At 37.5% G+C, this 23,922-nt stretch overlaps 1 protein-coding gene and 1 long non-coding RNA gene across 5 annotated transcripts in view; both read left to right on the forward strand.

Annotated features, from left to right (window-relative positions):
* Positions 1-23,922, forward strand: part of LOC131394054 (disintegrin and metalloproteinase domain-containing protein 5-like) — a 601,035-nt gene that overhangs the window by 107,886 nt on the left and 469,227 nt on the right. The window lies entirely within an intron of this gene.
* LOC131394058 (uncharacterized) overlaps positions 2,570-23,922 on the forward strand; it is a 34,417-nt gene continuing 13,064 nt past the window's right edge. The window contains exons 1-2 of the long non-coding RNA XR_009216054.1: positions 2,570-2,764; positions 20,593-20,683. This is a non-coding gene — a long non-coding RNA (uncharacterized LOC131394058). The remainder of the gene's footprint in view (positions 2,765-20,592; positions 20,684-23,922) is intronic.

The following is a 23,922-nucleotide window of genomic DNA, read 5'->3' on the forward strand; positions in this document are numbered from 1 at the left end:
AAGAGCTCCACATTTATTCTCCCTAAGGCAGTGCCCTGAAGTGTTCAAGACTGTGCACTTTCTCCCATCGCAGCAGAGTCAAGCCAGCTGCTGATATCCATGTGTTGTTTGCGAGACTGTGCACGCTGTTGTTGGAGGCTCATGTGCACCATCTGCTGGGAAGTGTGGTGTGCCCACTACAGGGGATGTGTGTGGAGTGCTGGGGGTGTTTCTTGGCTAGTTGTGGGTGTCCTCATGTGAAGTGTCCTATTGTTTCATTGATGGAGCTCTTGCTGGAGTCTGCAAGCCTATTAATATGATATGTGGCTGGTTGTCATGATCCACATACTGATTGCTGTGAGCTCCCATCCATTTTCCCTACTCCTAGGTGTCCCCATACTACTCACCTGTGCCAATCCCCTCAGTGTTCTTGGTGGGGTGAGACAAAAGTGGGCTTCTTGGGGAGGGTCTCACAAGGCTGGGGAAACCAGGCTTTCATATCACTTTCATTTTCCCCTATTGGAGAAATCATGGGCCAATAGGGTCTCTCTTGGCATTGAGCTGTGCCACCTTGGGGGAGGAGTGATGTGGGTAAAGTGAAACTGTTCTTCTTACTCTTTTCAATGCATCTACTCTCAGATTTCTTGCTCCACCAGAGGACTGGAACCTTTCTGCTGGATTCCTAGGCTCCCGTAAAGGTACCCTCATCCATGGTAGTTGTTAAAATAGGTGTTGCTGTGTGGGTATGCAGCTTGGAGTCTCCTATTCTGCCATCTTGCTGATGTTACTCTCTTCTTCTTTTACATTATCAGACATAGTATAGTCTTAATTACTAATATTAACTGTAACTGTTTTCTGACATACACAGTACTTTCTTTACTATACAGTCAAGGCTGGTGTGGTAGTCAGAGGCAATAAATTAACCCACCATCCCTGGTTGAGTTTTCTAAAGGGACACAGCCCTGACCATAAATTACACATTACATACACAAACTGACAGTCTTGGCAAGAATAAAAATAAATTAATAACTGAAAAAAAAAATCAAAGGATTTTAGGAGAAAACACTTAGAAACAAGCCGTCAACAATTTGAAAGTTTTAGGGCCATTTGGGAATTAGAGAGCTAAGGAAAGAAAAATGAACACCGCTTAATGAACGATTAAGTAGGATGATAAAACTTAGTTCAAAGAGCATTTGAGGAACTAGGTATTTTTAAGTATTGAAAAATAAGTTGAGTGAAAGAAGCCAACCTGAAAAGGTTACATACTGTATAATTCCAGCTAAATGACATTCTGGAAAAGGTAAAACTACGGAGACAGTAGAAAGATCAGTGGTTGCCAGAGACCAAGGGGAAGATGAATAGTCAGAGCATGAAGGATTTTTAGGGCAGTGAAAAAACCTTGTATGATACCATAACAGTAGATACATGTCATTATACATTTGTCTAAACCCATAGAGTGTACAACACCAAGAGTGGACTTTAATGTAAACTATGGACTTTGAGTGATAACGATGTATCAGTGTAAGTTCAATTGTAACAAATGTACCACTCTAGTGGGAGATGTTGATAATGGGGGATGCTTTGCATATGTGGAGCAGAAGCCTTATGGGAAATCTCTGTACTTTCCCCTCATATTCTCTGTGATCCTTAACTGCTGTAAAAAATAAAATCTTAATAACGAAAGAAATTATAATAAAAGTAAGATTGCCATTTATACACATTTGTAAATGGAAGCATATTCTGAAGAAACAAGTACTGATACTTTCTCATTATACTTATATGTATTTTCCTTTAGAAATAATTTTGATAATTGGTTTGGATTTGAATGTCAACTCCATAAACTTGGGTGATACAGTATTATGTTTTGTCTTCTCACCTATCACTTGGAGAATTTGTGTCAAATTTGCTACCGGTAGCAAATACTTGTTGACAAAGTGAGAAAAGGTATACAGAAAATCCAGTTTTTTTGGGGGGAGTTTGCATAGGATAGTGATGATAGCCGGGAGGAATTGGGGCTACAGAAAGGAAACCCTGGAAGCAATCATCTAAAAAGTAAGTGCTGAAGAGATCAGAGATATATAATTGGGAAAGTTTTTTTTTTAATAGTTATTTGCAATGCGATATGTGAAATAAACCTTCTCCTATGTGTCCTTAAATTATCTTCTTTTAAAATCTACAAACTTTTTTCTAAATGTTTCTGATGTGTATTTATTGTTTTGTAAATGGTTGCTGATTTCTGCTTTAAGGATGGCATATGGAGAAACCAGAGGCTGCCTATGTGAGCATAGCCATAATGGGTTGAAAGTAATTTTTACATTAATTCTTTAGCTCTTTCTTTTTTATAGTTATGGTAGTCTGTTTATCTTTGAGTTTCTCTCTTCTCTCGTAAGTATTGCCCTCATCTTTATGCACAATAAATTCAATCACCTAAATTGCTATGCAGTGCTTAAGTAGTTGACAAGAAGACTTAATTTCCTCCTTCCTCTTAGCAACTTAGAAAAAAATGAATGGAAATTAAAAGCCTGAAGAGAAAGAAAACTTGAGTATTATTGATATGTAATCTTTTCTTATGTTCTTTTTCCCTGCTAGATAAGACCAGTTGGTGTACTTTGTAGGAAATCATTTGATGAATGTGATTTCATTGAATTTTGCGATGGCCTTACCGCACACTGTGTGCCTGACACTTTTGCACGCAATGGACAGTCTTGTGATTCAGGTCAAGCCTTCTGTTACGAAGGGCGATGTCGGCTGCATACCACACAGTGTAGAGATTTAATCGGAGGAGGTAATGACCATAATTTTCTTCTTAGTTCCTAAATTCTGTTTATTCCATGCTCTGTTATTCAATTCTATAGAACAAAATTGTAAGTGTAATTTGTTGATGAGTGAAGTCTTGCCTAGTGTATATTAGTGTTAAAGGAAATCAAATTTTCTTGATTTTGAAAAACAAAAAATTCTGAATTTATATGGAATTCTCATATGCACAAGGAAGAAGCCTCAGGTGGAAATGCAACTTCTTGGAAGATTATATAGAATTTGTGATGGTGAAGTTTAGTTTAGACTTAAATGAAACAAGAGTTTTTACTAGAACAAAGCAGGGCTAATCACTGATATGTTGGATTTCAAGAGTGGGTCTGTTCCAAGAGGCTTGCTGATGAGCGAGGGCTTCAGGTTATGACCTGTCTAGTCCAGTTTGTTAGCTTCCTATTAATGTGTGGACCATTAGCTACATTGAAATACACAATTTACTGCATATGTGCAGTTCATGTTCTTTGGGAGAGTGAAATTTTTCATCCTCAGTCCTCCCTTTAGGCCTTCCTTAGCCAGGTCTTAGGAGAGAACTCTTAAGTATTGTCTAGATCAATATGAATGCCAGGAATTTGAGGAGGAGATGAGATAGAGGTTTTGGTGATTATTATAATTTTGTTCTGCTTTTCTATCAGAATCACAGTTGCACCATCTGGCAAGACAATCCCTATATTAGAGCAGTGTTTAAAACGTAAGTGAGATATGAACAAATGACCAGTAATATTAGGAGGAAGGTAAAAGTACTCCAGATCTATGATTCAATATTTCCCCAAGTAAAACCAGGAAATAAATCTCAGTACTGGCCAGATAAATTTAGAGCCAGGCAGTGGGATGTCAGCTAGTTGTCCCCTAGGTTATTTATATATTTACTATTTCTTTAGTATTAGCAGTGATTTCAAAGCCGTCTGTGAGAATTGCAGGTGTATAACAGTCATCTCCCCGAATAGTACAGATTTCTTCTTAGAGACAAGTATAACATCTAAAGCATCTTGATTTCAAAGTAATGTCTGTCCAGTCCTGGTGATTGCTTGTGTTAATGCATCTAGGACATGATAAGTCTGGGTATATCGATCAGCTTTTGTACTTATTTTTGGAAAACAATGCCATTTTGTAAGCCTCCTGCAGAGCTTGGAGGCAAAAAGAGGCTATTGAAAATTAGCCCTCAATCATCACTGTATTTCAATCGAAGTAAACTATAATTCTTTGATGAGATCATCTATGGACACTAAATAACTAGAATAGTCTTGATTTGGGTTTGATATAGTTCTGAAGTAGGCATTAGCTTTTCAAGATAAAAACCGTATATGATTTATAGGCAAAAGCCAATAAAAATCTTATTCCATAGACCTAATACAAGTCATCACGTGTCACCAAATTATTGGTTTCTGGCTAAAATATGCCTATGGGGTTGTAATATTGAAATACATAGCTTATGCATGAAGTAATATCATTTAAAGTAGAGAAATCTATAGATCTATGGTAAAGGACGTTGATTTTAAGTAGTAAGGTTTTTTTTCCTGATTAGATCCATAAAGACACTTTAACTGGAAATGTACTTCCTTTTTCTGAGCTCTACCAAATTTTGTTTTTGTAAACATCTAGCCCCTATAGCATGCTTGTCAGTGTAATTTCTGTACGTGCAGAAACTTCCTATTCTAGGTAAAGTATAAAATGATGGTAAAGTTTTGGTGTCGTTGAGTTTGTGGTGATGTTTGTCCTCTAGAAGGTAGAAAATCTCATTAGTTGTAAGATCACATACATTATTAGAGAAATTTGTCACCAAATTGAGTTGTGTGGCAACTAAAGGGATGTGAGTACAAACCCAACAGTTACATTAGGGATTCTCAACCTCAGCATTATTGATATTTTAGGCCAGACAATTCTTTGTTGTGAGAGGTAGGGGTGAGGGGGATTGTTCTGTGCATTGTAGCATAGTTAGCAGCATTAATGGCTTTTGCCTACTAGACACAATGCTTGCAGACATTTTTGGTTTTCAGGACTGGGGTGGGACTCATACTGGCTTCTAGAGGGTGGAAGTCAGGGATACAGCTAAACATCCTACAATGCATGGAACAATCCATACAACAAAGAATTATCCAGTCCCAAATGTAAGGACTTACTAATGCCATCTTATTAATTGCTTTCTCACTGTTTTATGGAAGAAAATATTTGCAAATTATGTATCTGATAAGAAATTGATAGGAGAATATGTAGAAAACTCCTAAAACTCAATGACAAAAAGCAAACAGCCCAATTCAAAAATGGGCAAAGGACTTGAGTAGACATTTCTCCAAAGAAGATATACAAATGTTTAATAAGCACATGAAAAGAAGCTCGACATCACTAATCATTAGGGAAATGCAAATCAAAACTACAATGAGAGGCTGACCCTGTGGCGTAGTGGTTAAGCATGGCGCACTCTGCTTTGGTGGCGCGGGTTTGCGGGTTCGGATCCCGGGTGCAGACCTACACCACTGTTAAGCCATGCTGTGGTGGTGATCCACATACAAAATACAGGAAGATTGCCACAGATATTGGCTCAGGGCTAATATTCCTCAAGCAAAAAGAGGAAGATTGGCAACAGATGTTAGCTCAGAGTGACTCTTCCTCACCAAAACAACAACCCCACCCCCTGCCAAAAACCCTGCAATGAGATACTACCTCACACCCATTATGATGGCTACTATCAAAAAAACAGCAGGGGGGTTGGGGGCCCACCCTGTGGCTGAGTGGTTAAAGTTCCATGCGCTCTGTTTCGGCAGCCCGGGTTCATGGGTTTGGATGGTGGGCGCAGACATATACCACTCATCAAGCCATGCTGTGGTGGTGACCCACATACAAATAGAGGAAGACTGGCACTGATGGTAGCTCAGGGCTAATCGTCCTCAAGTGAAAAAAAAAATAGCGGAAGATTGACAATGGATGTCAGCTCAGGGCCAATCTTCCTTAAACAAAAAGAGGAAGATTGGTGACAGATGTTAGCTCAGGGCAAATCTTCCTCAGCAAAAAAAAAAAAAATCAAACCACAGAAATAAACAATTGTTGGTGAGGATGTGGAGAAATTGGAAACCTTGTGCTCTGTTGGTAGGAATGTAAAATGGTATGCCACTGTGGAAGACAGTATGAAAGTTTCTCAGTCAATTAAAAGTAGAATAACCATATGACCCAGCAACTCCACTTCTGAGTATAAGAATTAAAAGCAGTGTCTGGAGGAGATGTTTGTATACCCATGCTCACAGCAGCGTTATTCACAATAGCTAAAACTTGGAAGCAATCCAAGTGTCCATCAATGAATGAATGGATAAAGCAAAATGTGTTATATACAAACAGTGGAATATTATTCGGCCTTAAAGAGGATGGAAATTTTGCCATATGCTAAACATGGATGAACCTTGAGGACATTATGCTAAGTGAAATTAACCAGTTATAAAAAGACAAATACTGTATCATTCCACTGATATGAGGTACTTAGCATAGTCAAAATCATAGATCCAGAAAGTAGAATGGTGGTTGGCAGTGGCTTGAGGGAGGGATAAATAGAGTTATTTTTTAACAGGTATAGAGTTTCAGTTTTACAAGATGAAAAGAGTTATGGAGGTGGATGGTAGTGATAGCTGCACAACAATGTGAACGTATTTAATACCACTGAACTATACACTTAAAAGTGGTTAAGATGGTAAACGTTATGTTATGTGTATTTTAACACAATAAAAAAATCTGTGGAAAACAAACAAAATCCAATTCATTTGATATGTGGAAACTCTCTCTCTTTATGATTCTTTACAGTAATCCAACTAAAATTTTTTAAAAGTTTTATTGCATTATTTCTTTACTCTGACACCCACTAGCAATTAGTATTTTGCTCTTTTAACATCATGTTTTGTGTATTTACATCTAAATATTTAATTTCTTGAAGCTTGGGAACTATTTTCCCCCATCTTCTGTTCTTTTGTGAGTATCTAAAATAGACTTGATACATAATAAATATATGTGGATTTTTTTTTTTAAAGGAGGGATGCTTTATGCCACCACGATTCTGACATCACTCACTTTAGCATTTCATGTAAGGCAGATCTAGTAGTCATTAACTCATTCAGCTTTTATTTATCTTGAAAGATTTCATATCTCCTTAATTTTTGAAGAACAGTTTTGCCTGGCGTAGTATTCTTCATCGGCAGTTTTTTATTTCAGCCCTTTGAATATATCACCCCACCACCTTCTGGCCTGTATAGTTTCTGCTGGAAAATCCACTCATAGTTTTATGGGGATTCCTGTGTATATGACAACTCACTTTTTTTTTTTTTATACTTTCAAAATTCTCTGTCTTTGAATTTTGACAATTTGATTATAATGTGTCTTGGTATGGATTTCTGTGTGTTCAACTTATTGGAGGTTCTTTGGTCTTCCTGGATCTGGACATTGATTTCTTTCCTCTGATTTGGGAAGTTTTTAGCCATTATTTCTTAAATATGCTTTCTGATCCTTTCCTTCACTATTCTTCTTCTGGAGCTCCCGTAATGCATATATTAGTCTGTTTGATGATGTCCTAATAGTCCCTTAAGCTTTCTTCACTCTTATTCATTCTTTTACCTTGTTTACTCTTCTTATTAAATATTTTCCAATGACTTGTCTTTGACTTTGCTGATCCTTTATTCTTCTTGATCTAGTCTACTATTGAACTCCTCTAGAGCATTTTTCAGTTCAGTTAGCATATTGTCAGCTCCCTGATTTCTGTTGGTACTTGGGACTCTGGACAAATGGATCAATTCTTTCCCTCCCAAGGTGGAAGTTGACAGCTGTGATTATTCATCCACTCACTCTGTGGTGAGCATTAGGGAGTACTATTGATGTCTACTAGCCCAAGCTACCACCTCTCTTGTCCCCTGAGAAACTAGACTGTTAAGACCCATCAGACGTCCCAGAACTAGCAAGACAGACTGCAGTTCTTTGGGCAGCCCCCTTGGAAATGTATGGGTGCTGGACCTACAAACAAAGCCCTTTCCTCTGCTGGGTGAAGCTGGGAGCTAGGTGGTCTCTTCCTGCTTGTAAGATACTGCACCAGCATAGGGTCTCTGATGAGAAAGTGTCATGAGTCTCCTTACTGGCTTTAATGAGTCTGGTTTTGCATTCTCCTGGAGTAAAGGAGCCTTTCATTCAGTTTAGGATTCATCACAACAGGAGTTTCTCCATGAATTTTTGCTGAATCAGTGCATTTGTAAGAGAGAAGGAGAATCCAGGGCTTCCTACACTGCCGTGTTGCTGGTATCTTTCTCCCTCTGGAACATCTTCCCCCCAATATTATTGAAATATAATTGACATATAACACTGTGTAAGTTTAAGGTGTACACCATGTTGATTTTATACATTTATATATTGCAAAATGATTACCACCATTAGCATTGGCTAACACCTCTATCCTGTCACATAATTACCATTTCTTTTTTTGTGGTGAGAACTATAAAGATTTATTCTCTTACCAACTTTCAAGTATATAATACAGTATCATTGGCTATAATCACATACTGTACGTTAGATCCCCAGAACTTGTAAATATTGTAACTGGGAGTTTGTACCCTTTGACCAATATCTCCCTATTTCTGCTACCCAAGCCCCCACTAACTACCACACTAGTCTCTTGTTTCTCTGTGTTTGGCTTTTTTAGATTCCACATATAAATGATATCATACACTGTTTGTCTTTCTCTGTCTGATGTATTTCACTTAGTATAATGCCTTCAAGGTTCATCCAGGTTGTCTCAAATGGCAGAAATTCCTTCTTTTCATGGCTGAATAGTATTCATATGTATATATAATATCCATATACATATATAAATAATGTGGTACATATATATATATATCACATTTTCTTTTACATTCATCCATTGATGGACAATTAGGTTGTTTTCATATCTTGGGTATTGTGAATAAGGCTGCAATTAATGTTAGGGTGAAGGTATCTGATTTCAATTCCTTAAGATATACACCCAGAAGTAGGATTGCTGGATCATATGGTAGTTCTAGTTTTAAGATGTTGAGAAACTTCCATACTGTTTATCATACTGTTAGGATTGCTTTGGCTATTTGGGGTCTTTCGTCACTCCACAAAATTTAAAGGATTGCTTTTTCTATTTTTGTGAAAAATGCTGTTGGAATTTTGAGAGAGATTTCATTGAATCTATAGATGGCTTTGGGTATTATGGACATTTTAACAATATAATTCTTGTAGTACATGAATATTGGATATCTTCCCATTTGTTCGTGTCTTCTTCAATTTCTTTATCAAAGACTTGTTTTCAGTGTACAGATATTTCACCTCCTTGGTGAAATTTATTCCTAGATATTTTATTTTTGGATGCTATTGTAAATGGGAATAATTTATTTATTTCTCTTTCAAATGTTTTGTTATTAGTGGGTAGAAATGCAACTTGTCTACTGTATGTTGACTTTGTATCCTGCAAGTTTACTAAATTCATTTATTAATTCTAAAAAATTTTTGGTGAAGTCTTAGGATTTTCTGTATGTAAGATTATATCATCTGCAAAGGCAGTTTTATTTCTCCCTTTCTACTTTGGATGCCTTTTATTTCTTTGTCTTGCCTAATTGCTGTAGCTAGGATTTCCAGTACTATATTGAGTAGGAATGGTGAGAGTGGGCCTTGTTGTCTTTTTCCTGATCTTAGAGGAAAAGCTTTCAACCTTTCAGAATTGAATATGATATTGGCTGTGAATTTGTCATATATGGCCTTTATTTTGTTGAGGTATGTTCCTTCTATACCCAATTTGTTGAGCATTGTTACATGAAAGGATGTTGCATTTTTTTCAAATTCCTTTTCTGCATCTGAGCCAATCATACCATTTTTATCTTTTGTACTCTTAATGTGGTATATTACATTTATTGATTTGCATATGTTGAACCATCCTTGCATCCCAGGGATAAATCCCACTTGATCACAGTGAATTATCCTTTTAATGTGCTGTTGAATTTGGTTTGCTAATATTTTGTTGAGAATTTTTGCATCTGTATTTATCAGAGTTATTGATCTATAATTTTACTTGCTTATAGTATCCTATTCTGGCTTTGGTATCAGAATAATGCTGGCCTCATAAAGTGAGTTTGAAAGTATTCCTTCCTCTTCAGTTTTTTTTGAAGAGTTTGAGAAGGATTGGTGTTAATTATTCTTTAAATGTTTGGTAGAATTCACCAGTGAAACCGTCTGGTCCTGGGCTTTTCTGTTTTGGAAGGTTTTTTTGATTACTGATTCAATCTTCTTATTTGTTATTGGTCAGTTCAGATTTTCTATTTCTTCATGATTCCCTCTTGATAGTTCATATGTCTTTTAGGATTTTATCCATTTCTTCTAGTTTATCCAGTTTGTTGATGTGCAGTTGTTCATAGTAGTCTCTTGTGATCCTTTATATTTCTTTAGTGTCAGTTGTAACGTCTCCTCTTTAAATTCTGATTTTATTTATTTGAGTCCTCTTTTCTTTCTGAGTTAGTCTAGTTAAAGTTTTGTCGATTTAGTTTATCTTTTCAAAAAAACCGGCTCTTAGTTTCATTGTTCTTTTCTGTTGTTTTTCTGGTATCTATTTCATTTATTTCCACTCTGATCTTTGTTATTTCCTTCCTTTCACTAACATTGGGCTTAGTGTTCCTAGTTCCTTGTGGTGTAAAGTAAGGTTCTTTATTTGAGATCTGTCTTTTCTCTTAATGTAGGCATTTATTGCTATAATTTTCTTTATAGAACTGCTTTTGCCGCATGCTATAGGTTTTCATATGTTATGCTTCCATTTTTGCTTGTTTTAAGATATTTCTTGATTTCTTCTTTGACTTATTGGTTATTCTGGAGCATGTTGTTTAATCCTCACATATTTGTTAATTTTCCAGCTTCATTTCTGTTATTGATCTCTAGTTTTATGCCATTGCAGTTGGAAAAGATACTTGGTGTTATGTCAGTCTTCTTAAATTTCCTAAGCTTTGTTTTGTGACCTAACATGTGCTCTATGCTGGAGAATGTGCCATATGCACTTGGGAATAATGTGAATTCTGCTGCTGTTAAATGGAATGTTCTGTGTATGTCTGTTCGTTCCCTTTGGTCTAATGTCTGGTTCAAGTCCAGCGTTTCCTTGTTGATTTTTTATCTGGATGATCTATCCATTGTTGATAGTGGTGTATTGAGTTCCCCTACTATTATTGTGTTGTCTATTTCTCACTTCAGATCTGTTAGTACTTGCTTAATATATTTTAGGTGTGCCAATGTTGAGTGCATATATATTTAAGATTGTTACATCCTCTTGATGAATTGACCTCCTTATTATTACATAATGACCATGTTAGTCTCTTGTTACTGTTTTTAGCTTAAAGTCTATTTTGTATAATATAAATATAGCTACCCCTGCTCTCCTTTGGTTTCCACTTGCATGGAATATATCTTACCATCCCTTTACTTTCAGCTTCTGTGTGTCCTTAAGGCTCAAGTGAGTCCCTCATAGGCAATATAGTTGAGTCTTGTTTTTTTGTCCATCCAGCCACTCTATGCCTTTTGATTAGAGAATTCAATTCATTAACATTTAGAGAATTACTGACACTTAATGACTAACTAATGCCATCTTATTTATTTTGACTAACTAATGCCATCTTATTAATTGTTTTCTATCTGCTTTGTAGTTCCATTTTTTTTTCTTCCTTTCTTTCTGCCTTCTTTTGTAAATTGATGATTTTCTGTAGTGGTATGCTTGATTACCTTGTATTTATCTTTGGTGTGTCTACTTTAGATGTTTGCTTTGTGGTTCCCATGAGGCCCACATAAAACATCTTACATATATATATAATCGTCTGTTTTTTTGTGTGAGGAAGACCGGCCCTGAGCTAACATCTATTGCCAATCCTGCTCCTTTTTCCCCTTTTCTCCCCAAAGCTCCAGTAGATAGTTGTATGTCATCGTTGCACATCCTGCTAGTTGCTGTCTGTGGGATGCCACCTCAGCATGGCCAGACAAGAGGTGCATCGGTGTGCATCCGAGATCCAAACTCGGGCTGCCACTAGCAGAGCATGTGCACTTAACCGCTAAGCCACGGGGCCGGCCCCTATAACAGTCTGTTTCATCCTGATAGCAATTTAACTTTGGTCACGTTCCAAAAACGCTATCCTTTTACTCCCCTGTTTTATATTTTTGATGTCACCATTTACATCTTTTTTTTAATTGTGGTATAATTTACATATATCATTATATTAGTATCAGGTGTACAACATAATGATTTGGTATTTATATATATTGCAAAATAATCACTACAATAAGACTAGTTAACATCTGTTACCATACACAGTTACAAATGTTTTTCTTGTGATGAGAACTGCATCTTTTTATATTGTGTATCCCTTAACAAATTGTTGGAGCTATAGATGTTTTTAATACTTTTGTCCTTTAACCTTTATAGTAGAGTCAAGTAGTTATCATATCACCATATTATAATATTAGTGTATTCTGAATTTGACTATATGCTTATTTTTACCAGTACGTTGCATATTTTCATGTTACTAATTAGCATCCTTTTTTTCAACTTGTAGAACCTCTTTTAGCATTTCTTGTAAGGCAAGTTTAGTGGTGATGAATTCTCTCAGCTTTTGTTTATTAGGGAAAGTTTTTATTTCACCTTCAATTCTGAAAGACAACTTTTCTGGGTAAAGCATTCTTGGTTGAGTTTCTTTCTTTTAGCCCTTTGACTGTATCACCCCATTTTCTCCTCTCTTGCAAAGCCTCTGCTGAGAAATTTTTCTCTTGCTGCTTTTATAATTCTCTTGTTGTCTTTGGTGTTAGATAGTTTTGTTATTATGTGTATTAGAGAAGATCATATTGAGTTGAAATTTTGAGGCAATGTATAAGCTTCATGAACTTGGATGTCTAAATCTCTCTCCAGATTTGGGAAGTTATTAGCCATTATTTTTTAAAATAAACTTTCTCTTTTTCCCTCTCTTTTCCTGTTGGGGCTCCAGTAATGTATTCATTATTTCTTTGATTGCATCTCATAAGTCCTGAGGGCTTCCTTCATTCCTTTTCATTTTGTTTTTTTCCTTCTCTGATTGGATAATTTTAATTGATCTGTCTTTTTTTTTTTTTTTTTGTGAGGAAGATCAGCCCTGAGCTAACATCCATGCCAATCCTCCTCTTTTTTCTGAGGAACACCAGCTCTGAGCTAACATCTATTGCCAATCCTCCTCCTTTTTTTTTCCCTTTTCTCCCCAAAGCCCCAGTAGATAGTTGTATGTCATAGTTGCACATCCCTCTAGTTGCTGTATGTGGGACGCCATCTCAGCTTGGCTGAACAAGTGGTGCATCGGTGCACGCCTGGATCCGAACCTGGGCCACCAGTAGCGGAGCGTGCGCACTTAACTGCTAAGCCACGGGGCCAGCCCCTAATTATGTCTTATAGCTCATTTATTTTCTCTTGCTTGTTCAAGTCTGCTGATGAAGCTCTCTATTGAATTCTTCAGTTCAGTCATTATATTCTTCATCTCCAAAATTGTTTTTTTATAATGTTTTCTATCTATTGAATCTCTCGATTTGTTCTTGTATTGTTTTCCCTATATCATTAAATTGTTTATCTGTTTTCTCTTGTAGCTCTCTGAGTATCTTTAGAACAATTATTTCAGATTCTTTGTTAGACATTTCCTGGATCTCCATTTCTTTGGGGCCACTTTACTGTGTGGAAATATGTGTAACATGTTTCCCTGATTTTCGTGATCCTTGTAGACTTGTGTAGGTGTCTGTGCATTTGTTGAAGCAGTGAGCTTTTCTAGACTTTGTGGACTGACTTTGGTAAAGGAAGTCTTTCCCTTGCACTTGGGGGCATTGTAGACTGTGCTGTGACCATGGGTCTAATGGAGCAGGGCACCAAGTGTGGTGGGGGTGCATGGTGGCACCAGGTCTGGGAGACGTATAATGTTTCTTTGGCTCACGCTGCTGGTATTGATAACTATGTGGTCCTTGATGAGCACTGTTGGGGTTTGCAGTGTCTGTAAGGGCTGCTTGGGTCCTAAGCATCCCAACTAGGTATGGCAGCTAGGGACTAAGGGCAAGCAGTGGTGGTGGCCAGAGCTGGTGGTGTGCATACACTGTCTTCAGGGGCCAGCTACAAGTGTCCATGTAGTTGCAAGGCCAAGTTGCAGACACACAGCTCGAGATAGGGACTAGGTCAAGTAGCAAGGCCTGGGGCCAACTATGGGCTCACTGGCAGCTGCAGAGTCCCTGGCTTTTGGCATGCTCTCCTGTGACTGCACACTCTTCCTCAGGTGTGCACACTGTAGTGGAGTTCAGTGACAGGGGTTGAGCTGGAGGCATGCAGATACACAGCTGGAGGGCCTAGCTACAGCTCAGTGCCGTGGTGCTCAGTTGCAGGCAAGTGACAGAAGGCAGGACCTGGTCCAGGCTCAGAAGCCTCTATCTGTTGATACACTCACTCATGGCTGCACATCCTCCCCCACAAGGCATATGCATTACAGTGGAGGCCAATGACAGGTGTTAGGCTGGTGATGTGCAGGTACACAGCTAGAGGGGCTAGCCCTAAGCACAGGCATGGTGGTGGGGTTCAGCTGGGTGGTCTAGGCTTGCAACTTGAATTCATGCAGCTGCAGAAGCCCTAGCTGACTGCAAGCATTGCTCCTGGGCTCTGTTGGGGGTGGGGATTATCTCGGATCACTGGTGTCTTATACTTGTACAGCATCAGAGACCTTAGATGGCTATTGATGTGGTTCCTGAGGTCCAGTGGGGTGAAGGATTCAAGTGCTGGTGTCAGTGAATGTGAATACCTGTGGGGCGAAAACTAGCAGAGATCTGCATAGAGTCCTCAGTCACTGTGCTTGTCATTGGCTTTGTCAGTGGAAAAATCTGCTGAGTTCACCGCAAAGCAAGTCTCTGTGAACTGCAATCCTCTGGCTCTGTGTCTGCTATTAATATCCTCTGCTTTTCTTACTTGTTCCTAGCTGGCTTACTATGCCTCAGCTGTGCCAGTCTGGGTGGGGTGAAACTGAAGCGAGACCTTTGTACAGTGACCTGAGAGGCTAGAGAAGTTTGGTTGCTCACTCTTCTCTTCCCTTCCTGGCAAGAGGAACCCTTTCTAGCAGGGAAGTTCCTCCTTGGCGCTGAACAATGCTGGTGTGGGGGATGGGATGTTGCAGGCAAAATGAAGTTGTCTTTTTTCTCTTGTTGTATGATTTTTCTCAGTTTTTTTTTATTTCAGGGTGTTGCTAAAATTTCATAAGTGGACTCTAGTGGTTTCCCAGAGCTCTTTTTGTTCATGGATAGCTGTCCAATCATTGATCTTTGTGGGAGGATGGAGAAGCTGGGTTCTCCTACATGGGCATTTTTTTCCCACTTACTCTTCTCACTCTGGAATATATTTTTTATGGCTCTTAGTTCAGGTCTAGACCATGGCTTAAATTTCATTTTCATTGGTTATTCTCTGTGTCACAATATTAAGCAGGTATAGAATCATTAGATTGGTAGTTTCCTTGGTGAGACCTTGAGGAAAAAGTAATTTCTATAGGCATTTGAGGGAGCAAATAGAAAAGAACTGGAAGACTATAGGTAGTAATGTCAAAGCAGGGGAAAGAATGTTACAGGCACGAGGAGGATAAATTTAAGAGTGGTTTCTATTCTTTGGATTTTGCCAGAGAATTTTTGAGGGTGCAATTTGGAGGTCAGAATTTTGTTTTGAAGCCTTAGGATATCAATAATAAATACTGACCCTTGAATATTTGACAATTTTCCTCTCTTCTGTTCTCAAGGTCTTAGATGTATTACCTTTGCCATGTCAAAAGTTTCCCATGATGGCAATTGTAATCCTAAATCATCTTTGGTGAAATTGTACTGCTTAATGAAGTAAGCTAAGAATTGGGATTAAATTGAGAATCTGTTCAGCAAAATTCTGTCAGGTGTGTGTTTTACATGCAGAAAGGCAAGTTTTAACACAGAGTCACTATAGACAGCATCTGGAAGATGTAAGACTGCATCTCAGTCTTTTGATTATTTCCTTCAATACTATACAGTTAATGGCACAGAAACAATTAGCCTCAGACTATGCAACATGGTAGGGAGTTTTCCTATGTTAAAGTGAGATTGATTTTAAACAAGACAGACTCTCCTCCTGAGGGATTTTTAGAGAATCTCAGAGCACAGTTTGTTGCTCCAGTGAATGAACACCAGTGCAAGGGGCCCTCTTACATGTTTTTCCTCAAGGCTGGTCTAGACAATGACTTACAGCATCTATGTCACAATCTAAGTCTTCTGATGTTTCTTTTAAAACACTCAATACAGGGGCCGGCCTGGTGGCACAGTGGTTAAGTGTGCGCACTCAGCTTTGGCGGCCTGGGGTTTGCAGGTTCGGATCCCGGGCGCGCAATGACGCACCGCTTGTCAAGCCATGCTCTGGTGGCATCCCATATAAAGTAGAGGAAGATGGGCATGGATGTTAGCCCAGCGCCAATCTTTCTCAGCAAAAAAGAGGAGGATTGGCATTGGATGTTAGCTCAGGGCTGATCTTCCTCATACACAAAAAAATTAACATAAAATAAAATAAAATAAATAAACCAAACAGTCAATGCAGAGTCAAATATCATAAACAACAGAAAAGAAAAACAATTCCATAACTTGGTTAATAAAAGCAACAGCATATAAAGTCCTCCCCTCACCTTTTTTTACTGAAGAAGAGAAGTTCTTATCACAGATTTAATTTCATTCTACAATTTTCAAAGATTCAAGAGTCCATCAAAGCACACATGGTTTTGCAATGACCTAATGGTCACAATTATAGGATAGAAATGCAGCAGTACAATGAAAAGTAGTTCAGCATTTCTGATTGCCACTGGAGATACTTACCAGAATGGGACTTGAACACAGAGGGCTCAGGGCATGTTCAGTTCTGTTCTATAGTATTACAGTTCCAGTGAGCAAAATGCACAAGAGTCCTCAAGGTATTTCCAGTAGAAGACCTTCAGGTGACCATAATTGACTCTACTCTGAAAACCAAAAAGCTGAATTCATTTAGAATTCTTGCTCAAGCAAGGAGAAAACAGCAAAAGGAAAGTTAACTTCTCACCAAATAAAGTAAAGAATGAGATTATATAGAAAGAATGCCATGCTGTGTCATATTTGAGCCTGAGATAAAGGGGAAAATGTGCACCTGTATATTCATCCATCTCCCATATTTTGAGCCAAGTGGAAAAAGTTAATAAAAGTTTTATTAATAACAAAAATTACATGACTATATATAAGGTTGCATGCTTAAGGAAGGCCTACCCCTTTGCTTGCAACAAATTAAAGGTATATTTGAAAGTATATTTGATGAATGTAAAACTTTAGTATAATCAAAATATTTTAGATGAGAGAGACATCTGAGTCTGGCTACTTAACTTCTCTTTACGAAGAAAGTGAAGTCCAGAGAGGTGACACAACTTGTTCTATATCACACTGTCTAGGGGAGAGAGGTGGATCTAAACACTGATTCCTGACCCCATTCAGTGATTCACTCACTTACTCATTGCACCCTCCAGCATGGAGTGGACATTAAAAACTACATAGAACCTATACAGCATTTTACTCCACCCCTGCATGACTAAAAGCCACAGAAGACTCTTGGTCTAAGAGCCACTGATGATTACAAGCCAGTGATGATTTCAGGGTTCAGACTGTATAAGGTTCTATTACTTTCAGCTCACCTGAATTAATTCTAACTCTAAAAATTACGTACATTTTTTTCTTTGCTTACTAATTTGCTGCCCAGGCTCATAATTTCAGCCTAGGCAATCAAAGCGTAGGTCTCCCTTGATGGCAACTTCTTTGTATTTTACACTGGAGGGTGTATTTATCAGACCATCTGCCGCCAGCCAGGGCCTGTTTTATTATGTTTTCATTTTCCTAAGCTCCATTAGACATTGCAGTGATGGATGGGGTCTGGAGTATTTTTACATGGAAACATTTGATGGAATTGGCTCACCATTTTCCTCTCTCTGTCTCAGATATTCAATCATAGGAGACTAAAATAATGCTTTCTTTTGATTGTATTTACTCTACACTTCAACAGCTGAGACCCCCTAAGTGGTCAAATTTAGGAGTAGCTGCCTGTAATACCCTTGAGCACTGGACTCAGTGTCACCAAGTGCAGGGCACTGGGTCTCCTCACCCATATATATCTACCTACATTCCTCACAGTCCTGCCCTGGAAATAAAATGTGGTGGGAAAGCACTGCGAGTTATAAAATACAAAGGATTAACAACTAAAGCCAACAATTAGATGGAAGTCCACAAAATAAATGCCCTTCCTCTAGAGATTCTTGCAGCCACATGAGGAAACAAAACAAAACAAAACAGAAACAAACCAAAAAAGAAAAAACTCAAAAATCAAAACCAAAATACAGTTATTGACATTTACTTGGCCCTGCCAGCTGAGACATGCGTCCTCTTGATGCCACTACCTTCTGAGAACCTCTGCCAAGAGCATTCCCACACCGGGTCATTGGAGTTCCTGATGTGCACAGCCATTGGCATTGTCTGTCCAAGAACGTGCACCTGGGGTTGTGGGAACTGAGGTGACTTCAGCACCACTGTAAGAGTGTCAAGGTTCTGTCCTCAAGTGTCCCAAACTTAACTTCCAATCACTATCTTTGTGCTTTTGGGTTTTGTGGTGATCTCAATTCGAAGCCTGTGAAATGGAGGCAAGGACAGGAAAGTTGCTGCCATTTATCCCTAAATCTCTTGGGCCCCAGGAGAATTAGGTGACAGAACCACAGTGGATATGGTCCTGGGAGGGAAAAAAATTCTGGTCAGGAGTGGCTCGGCCAGGGCAGCAGGTCTTTGAATCAAGAAAACAGCGCAGAAATACCTGCCGTCCTAAGCCTCAAAAGTTGAACCGAAAAAGGCCACTGGAGAGGATGTTGGGTTGTTCATTGTGGTGGGAGATCCTGGGAGCAGTCTTGGAGATACCTCACGTTTCACTGCTTCCTTTTTCCCTCCAGTGCATGTGAGGTGATGGCAGCAGGTTACTCATGCAGTTCCCTGCACCACTCGAGGGAGCTGTAGGCTGATTGGAAAGGGCGGTTCCAGTGGTGCAGTAAAGCAGGGTTACACAACAAACAATGACCTGTCCCTATCTAAAATTTAGTGTTTTGTTCATCATGGATTTTCCCTGCAATTAATTTTGACTTCTTAAAAAACATTATAGTAAGATGTTATTTGATTATTGAGTTTTTCTCCCCTACCCCCTTAAATTTTACACCATCCTATTCCTGGCGCTGTATAGAATTTGGGAGAATTGGAAAGTTTAAATTAGATTTAATCAAAGCAGTATTTTGATTGGAGCAAAGCAAACAAAAGCTAATTACTTATTGGGTCAGTTTAACAGTAAGCCTTTTCAAAAGCGGATGGCTGATTATGGTGGATTCTCCTCACAAATCTATTTTGACCTGTTTTTGTAACATCCTGTACATTTATGGATTGTGTCTTTCAGGAGAGAGAGAGTGAAATTTATAGATCATGTTCTCCAACTATGAAAATCTGTGAAATTGCTGAAGAGAGCTCCCTTGTCAATTAATAGTGGTGACAACAAAAGATCTCAGTTCTTATTACACGTGATTAACATAATCAACACAACCCAACTCTAAATGACCAAGTCAAAGTGATGGGGCAGCTATTATATAGTAGGGGATCAGAATTTTGCCATCCCAAAAATGTGTCTCTTTGGCTTGCTTTTTAAGAACAAAAGACTCAGAAAGAGACTTTGACCTTCCCCCAAACTGCCTAAAAGAATTTAAGATAGTAGGCCTGTCCCAGGAAGGAGCTATCCCCATAGATAACCTTAGGTGTGGTAGACTGGGAGGAACCTTGCTAGCCCTATTTTGATCAAAGTTCACTCTTGGGTCACATTGTCTATAGACGGCCCAGTAAACATTTGTTTACCAAATATATGCTTTTCCATCCCCATGTAAATTGCCTTCCTCCCCTTTGAAGTCCCCAAACTACTACCTACAATGTCCTCCTTTATCTTTAACTAAAGATGGTATTTAAGGTGGTGGCTTCAGCCATTTTGGCAAGTTACTCAGTTTTCCTGGGTTTCTCCCATGTATAGATGTTATTGAACTTTGTTTGATTTTCTCCTGTTATTCTATCTCATGTCAGTTTAATTCTTGGGCCAGCCAGAAGAACCTAGAGGGTAGAGAAATAGTTCTTTCTCTCCTACAATACATGTTTGAATTTTTCATGATTTTTAAATTAGACATAACTAAATATATAAAAGGGCTGAAGTAAGTGAACAGTAATGTCCTTCCTAATTTTAAAATTCAGTAATTCTTAGTAATTGTTAGGATACTACGCAACAGAGATGAGGACTCTAGTATGGAATAAGAAGAGTTAAATAAAATGCTTTTTGGGTTTCTTATCAGTATTGCATTATAGATATTATTTCTCTCCTGTTTTGTTTGGAATAAGAGCAAACTATGTTTTCACATTGGGTAGGAAACTAAGGCAGAAAGGAAACAATTTAGAGGAAGTAGAGAACGCCGTGGCTGCTTATTTTTCTGACAATATAGGGCCTCTTGAATCATGTTGCTGTTTACTCTGTTTTCTGTTTGGTACAGAACAAAGTCTACCAGACTTGAAATGAGGAGCTCTCTTTTAAATCCTAGATCTACCCCTAGCAACTTGTTAATGCTAGGTGATCCCCTAGGGATCACAGTATAATTTCCAGAATAAGTCTATTAATTCTATAATGATAATTGGAATTGTGTATTATAATTTACTTAAGTTTTTTTTTTCTTTTAGCTTCTAGAGGTGCTCCGTTTGCTTGTTATGAGGAAGTAAATTCAAGAGGAGATAGATATGGAAACTGTGGCCGATATTATTGTGATTTTCCGTATGTATTTAGAAAATTGTAATTTTGGAATGTAGGTTGTATATTGCTAAGATGCTAGAATGTATTATTATGTACACACTAAAATGGCATTTTATATGAAGTTTTCTCTGTTTCATGATCTGAGCTGAACAGTATTACCTGTTGCTTAGAAATAACGTGTTCAGTGCCTATAATGTTACAGCAATAATGATCATAAAAATTGCCTCTATTTCTTGTTGTGATGAGCTAGACATTGTGTTAGGTAGTATATATACATTATATATTTATATACATCAAACATTTGTAGTAAGAATTATTTATCCCATTTTTAAAATAAAAATATTAAAGACCAGTGATCATTTGCTTTAATTTCAGAAACTAATATAGGACAGGTCAGGGCTTTCAGATTGTAAACATCATTAATTTTTCCCTTGTCACATTACCTTACAAAACAAAAAGAGGCACATCATACATAAGTCAGTGTGCTCAAAAAAATTTGCTGAGAGAAAATTGTTGAAGCATGGGTTTAAATTAGTAAAACACTTTTTTAACTTAGCTGTATCAGCAATCTGTGTTATTTCAGTAAATGATAAGAGAAATTTTTTTTCTGCCTTATGCTTCTAGTAATCTTCTATGTGGAAAATTAGTTTGTGCCTGGCCACACAGAGCATTAGTAGCACGTGACAATTTATCTGTGATTTACACACATGTACGAGATGAAATATGTGTGTCTACATTTCTAGACAAAGAGAAGCTTCCTAGAAATTCAATTACGACAGTTGAAAGACCTGAAGACAGAGATGAAACATTTGTACAAGATGGCACTGTGTGTGGTCCTGATATGGTAATTAGAACTACAAAATTTCAAGTGTTTTAAAAATTATTTTCATTGTTATACTCATTTTGTCAATATACCAACCAATGCATTTTTAAACAGCCTGATTGAAGTATTGTTTACCATAAAATTCACCCATGATAAGTGTACAATTTATTGCTTTTGATTAATTTATAGTTGGGCAACCATCACTACATCCAGTATTAGAACATACCATCACCCCCAAATTTCCCTGTTGCCCACACCCCCCCAAGCAACACAACCAGTTTCCCCTATTATTAATGTCTAACAATAGTATGGCACACTTGTTATAATCAGTGAATCAATGTTGATACATTATTATTAACTACATCCCATACTTCAGTCAGATTGCCTTAGCTTTTACCTGACGTCTTTTTCCAGGATTCCACTCAGGATACCACATTACGTTTATTAGTTGTGTATCCTTAGGCTCCTCTTGAGAGTGACAGTCTCTCATAATGTCCTTGTTTTTTGATGGCCTTGAAAGTTGTGAGGAGAACTAGTCAGATATTCTGTAACATGTCCCTCAGTTAGGATTTGTCTGATGTGTTTCTTATGATTAGTCTGGGTTTATGTGCTCTTAGGAGGAAGACCACAGAGGTAAAGTGCCCTTTCAAGTGTACATACTTGATGATGTGAACCTTGATCGCCTGACTGAGGCAATGTTTGTCAGATTTCTCACTGTAAAGTTACTCTTTTTTTCCCTTTCCATATTGTACTTCACTGAAAGAAGTCACTATGCATAACCCACACTTAAAGAGTAGGAAACTATGTTCTACCTTCTTGAGGGCTCAGTATCTACGTAAATTATTTTGAATTCTTCTGCACAGAAGGTTTGTCTTTTCTTCTCCATTTATTTATTCAGTCATTTATTTGTAACAATATGGACTCATGGATATTTATGTTGTAGCCTGGGTTCTAATCCAGTAGTATTTTATTTCATTGTTCAAATTGTTCTAGCTTTGCCCATTGGGAGTTCTTTCAAATGGCTCCTGTCTTTCTTCGACATACTCTTATCATTGTGGGATTTTTTTTTTTTCTTTTGAGTGCGCCCTTACTTCCTGGAATCACAAGATGTTCTAGGTTCATTTGGTATGTTTCCTGCTTCAGTTCCTAAAATCAGCCATTCTCTAAAGACCCCTGGTTCATTTTAATGGGAAATGGTATTTAGAAACCAAGACCTAGGTGCAAATTGTGCATTTTGCTACTGGAGTGTCACTGCTTTTGGCCCCATAAGCAGGCAGACCTAGGAAATATATATCTATATAATATTCATATATATATATACACACACATATTCATATATATGAATACGTGTATATGTATATATGTATATTCACACTCATATTTTACATATATTTCTATATATATCCAGATATCTACATTAAAAAAGCATGAGGTCAAAATTATACTTTCAAATTGAATTCACAATATAGGGTTCATTCTAGCTTCCTACCCTTTCATATTTATAACTGTTTTCTCTGACAATGACACACTTTGTTCCTAATTTCCATATATATATATATTTTATTTCATCGTAGAATGCATCTAGAATACATTAAGTAGTTTCAGAATTGCTAACTCATTCCACTGTGAAAAAAATGCTAATTAGGATTCAATATTTGTTTTTACTTCTTTTTGCCTTGGTCTTGAATATATATGTAAAAATACTTTATTCAAGAGTTACTTGGGGTAATTCACATTTTCCCCCTCAATATGGTTATAGTATTCATTTGAAAAACAGTAGGCTTTGAGGTTTTCCCCTGTCCTTGTTAATTTTATTTTATTTTAATTTTTGAGGTGCAAAATACAAAATGATTTTAAGGTTCAAAGCTGTATAAATTTATACTCAGGAAATTATCATTTTCCCATCCTTCTACCCCACTCCCATCCCTGCAACTTTTCTGTCCCATTCTCATCACTCTCCGCTACTCCCAATTGAGAAATAATTAGCTTGTATTAGTTTCTGATTATCTTACCTCTTGTTTTTTGCACAGTGGATCAGACACATGTACATTGTTTATATCCCCTTCATTGTTATGCAAAAGGTAGTCTACTATAGATGCTCTTTTGCACTTTTTTTTTGCCTAACACATTTTGTGGGAATCAATTTACATAACTTCTGGAGAACTTCCATATTCTTTTATATTTTCTGACTGAGTTTTATGTGATTTATTAAAATAAATGTAACTTTTCCATTATGGAATAATATACGCACATCAAAAATGACTTTCAAATACAGAGAAGGAAAAAAAGCATCCATAGTACCACAACCTAGAGATAAATTCTGTTTATATTTCTTTCCAGTATTTTTAGTGTTTATAACATTTTTCACTGTTTTAAAATTATAAAATTAATATAAATATAAATTATAAAGCTGTAATATATCAGTTTCTTAAATGGA

Source organism: Diceros bicornis, chromosome 29, assembly GCF_020826845.1.
Source record: "Diceros bicornis minor isolate mBicDic1 chromosome 29, mDicBic1.mat.cur, whole genome shotgun sequence".
In the NCBI taxonomy this organism is placed as follows: domain Eukaryota; kingdom Metazoa; phylum Chordata; class Mammalia; order Perissodactyla; family Rhinocerotidae; genus Diceros; species Diceros bicornis.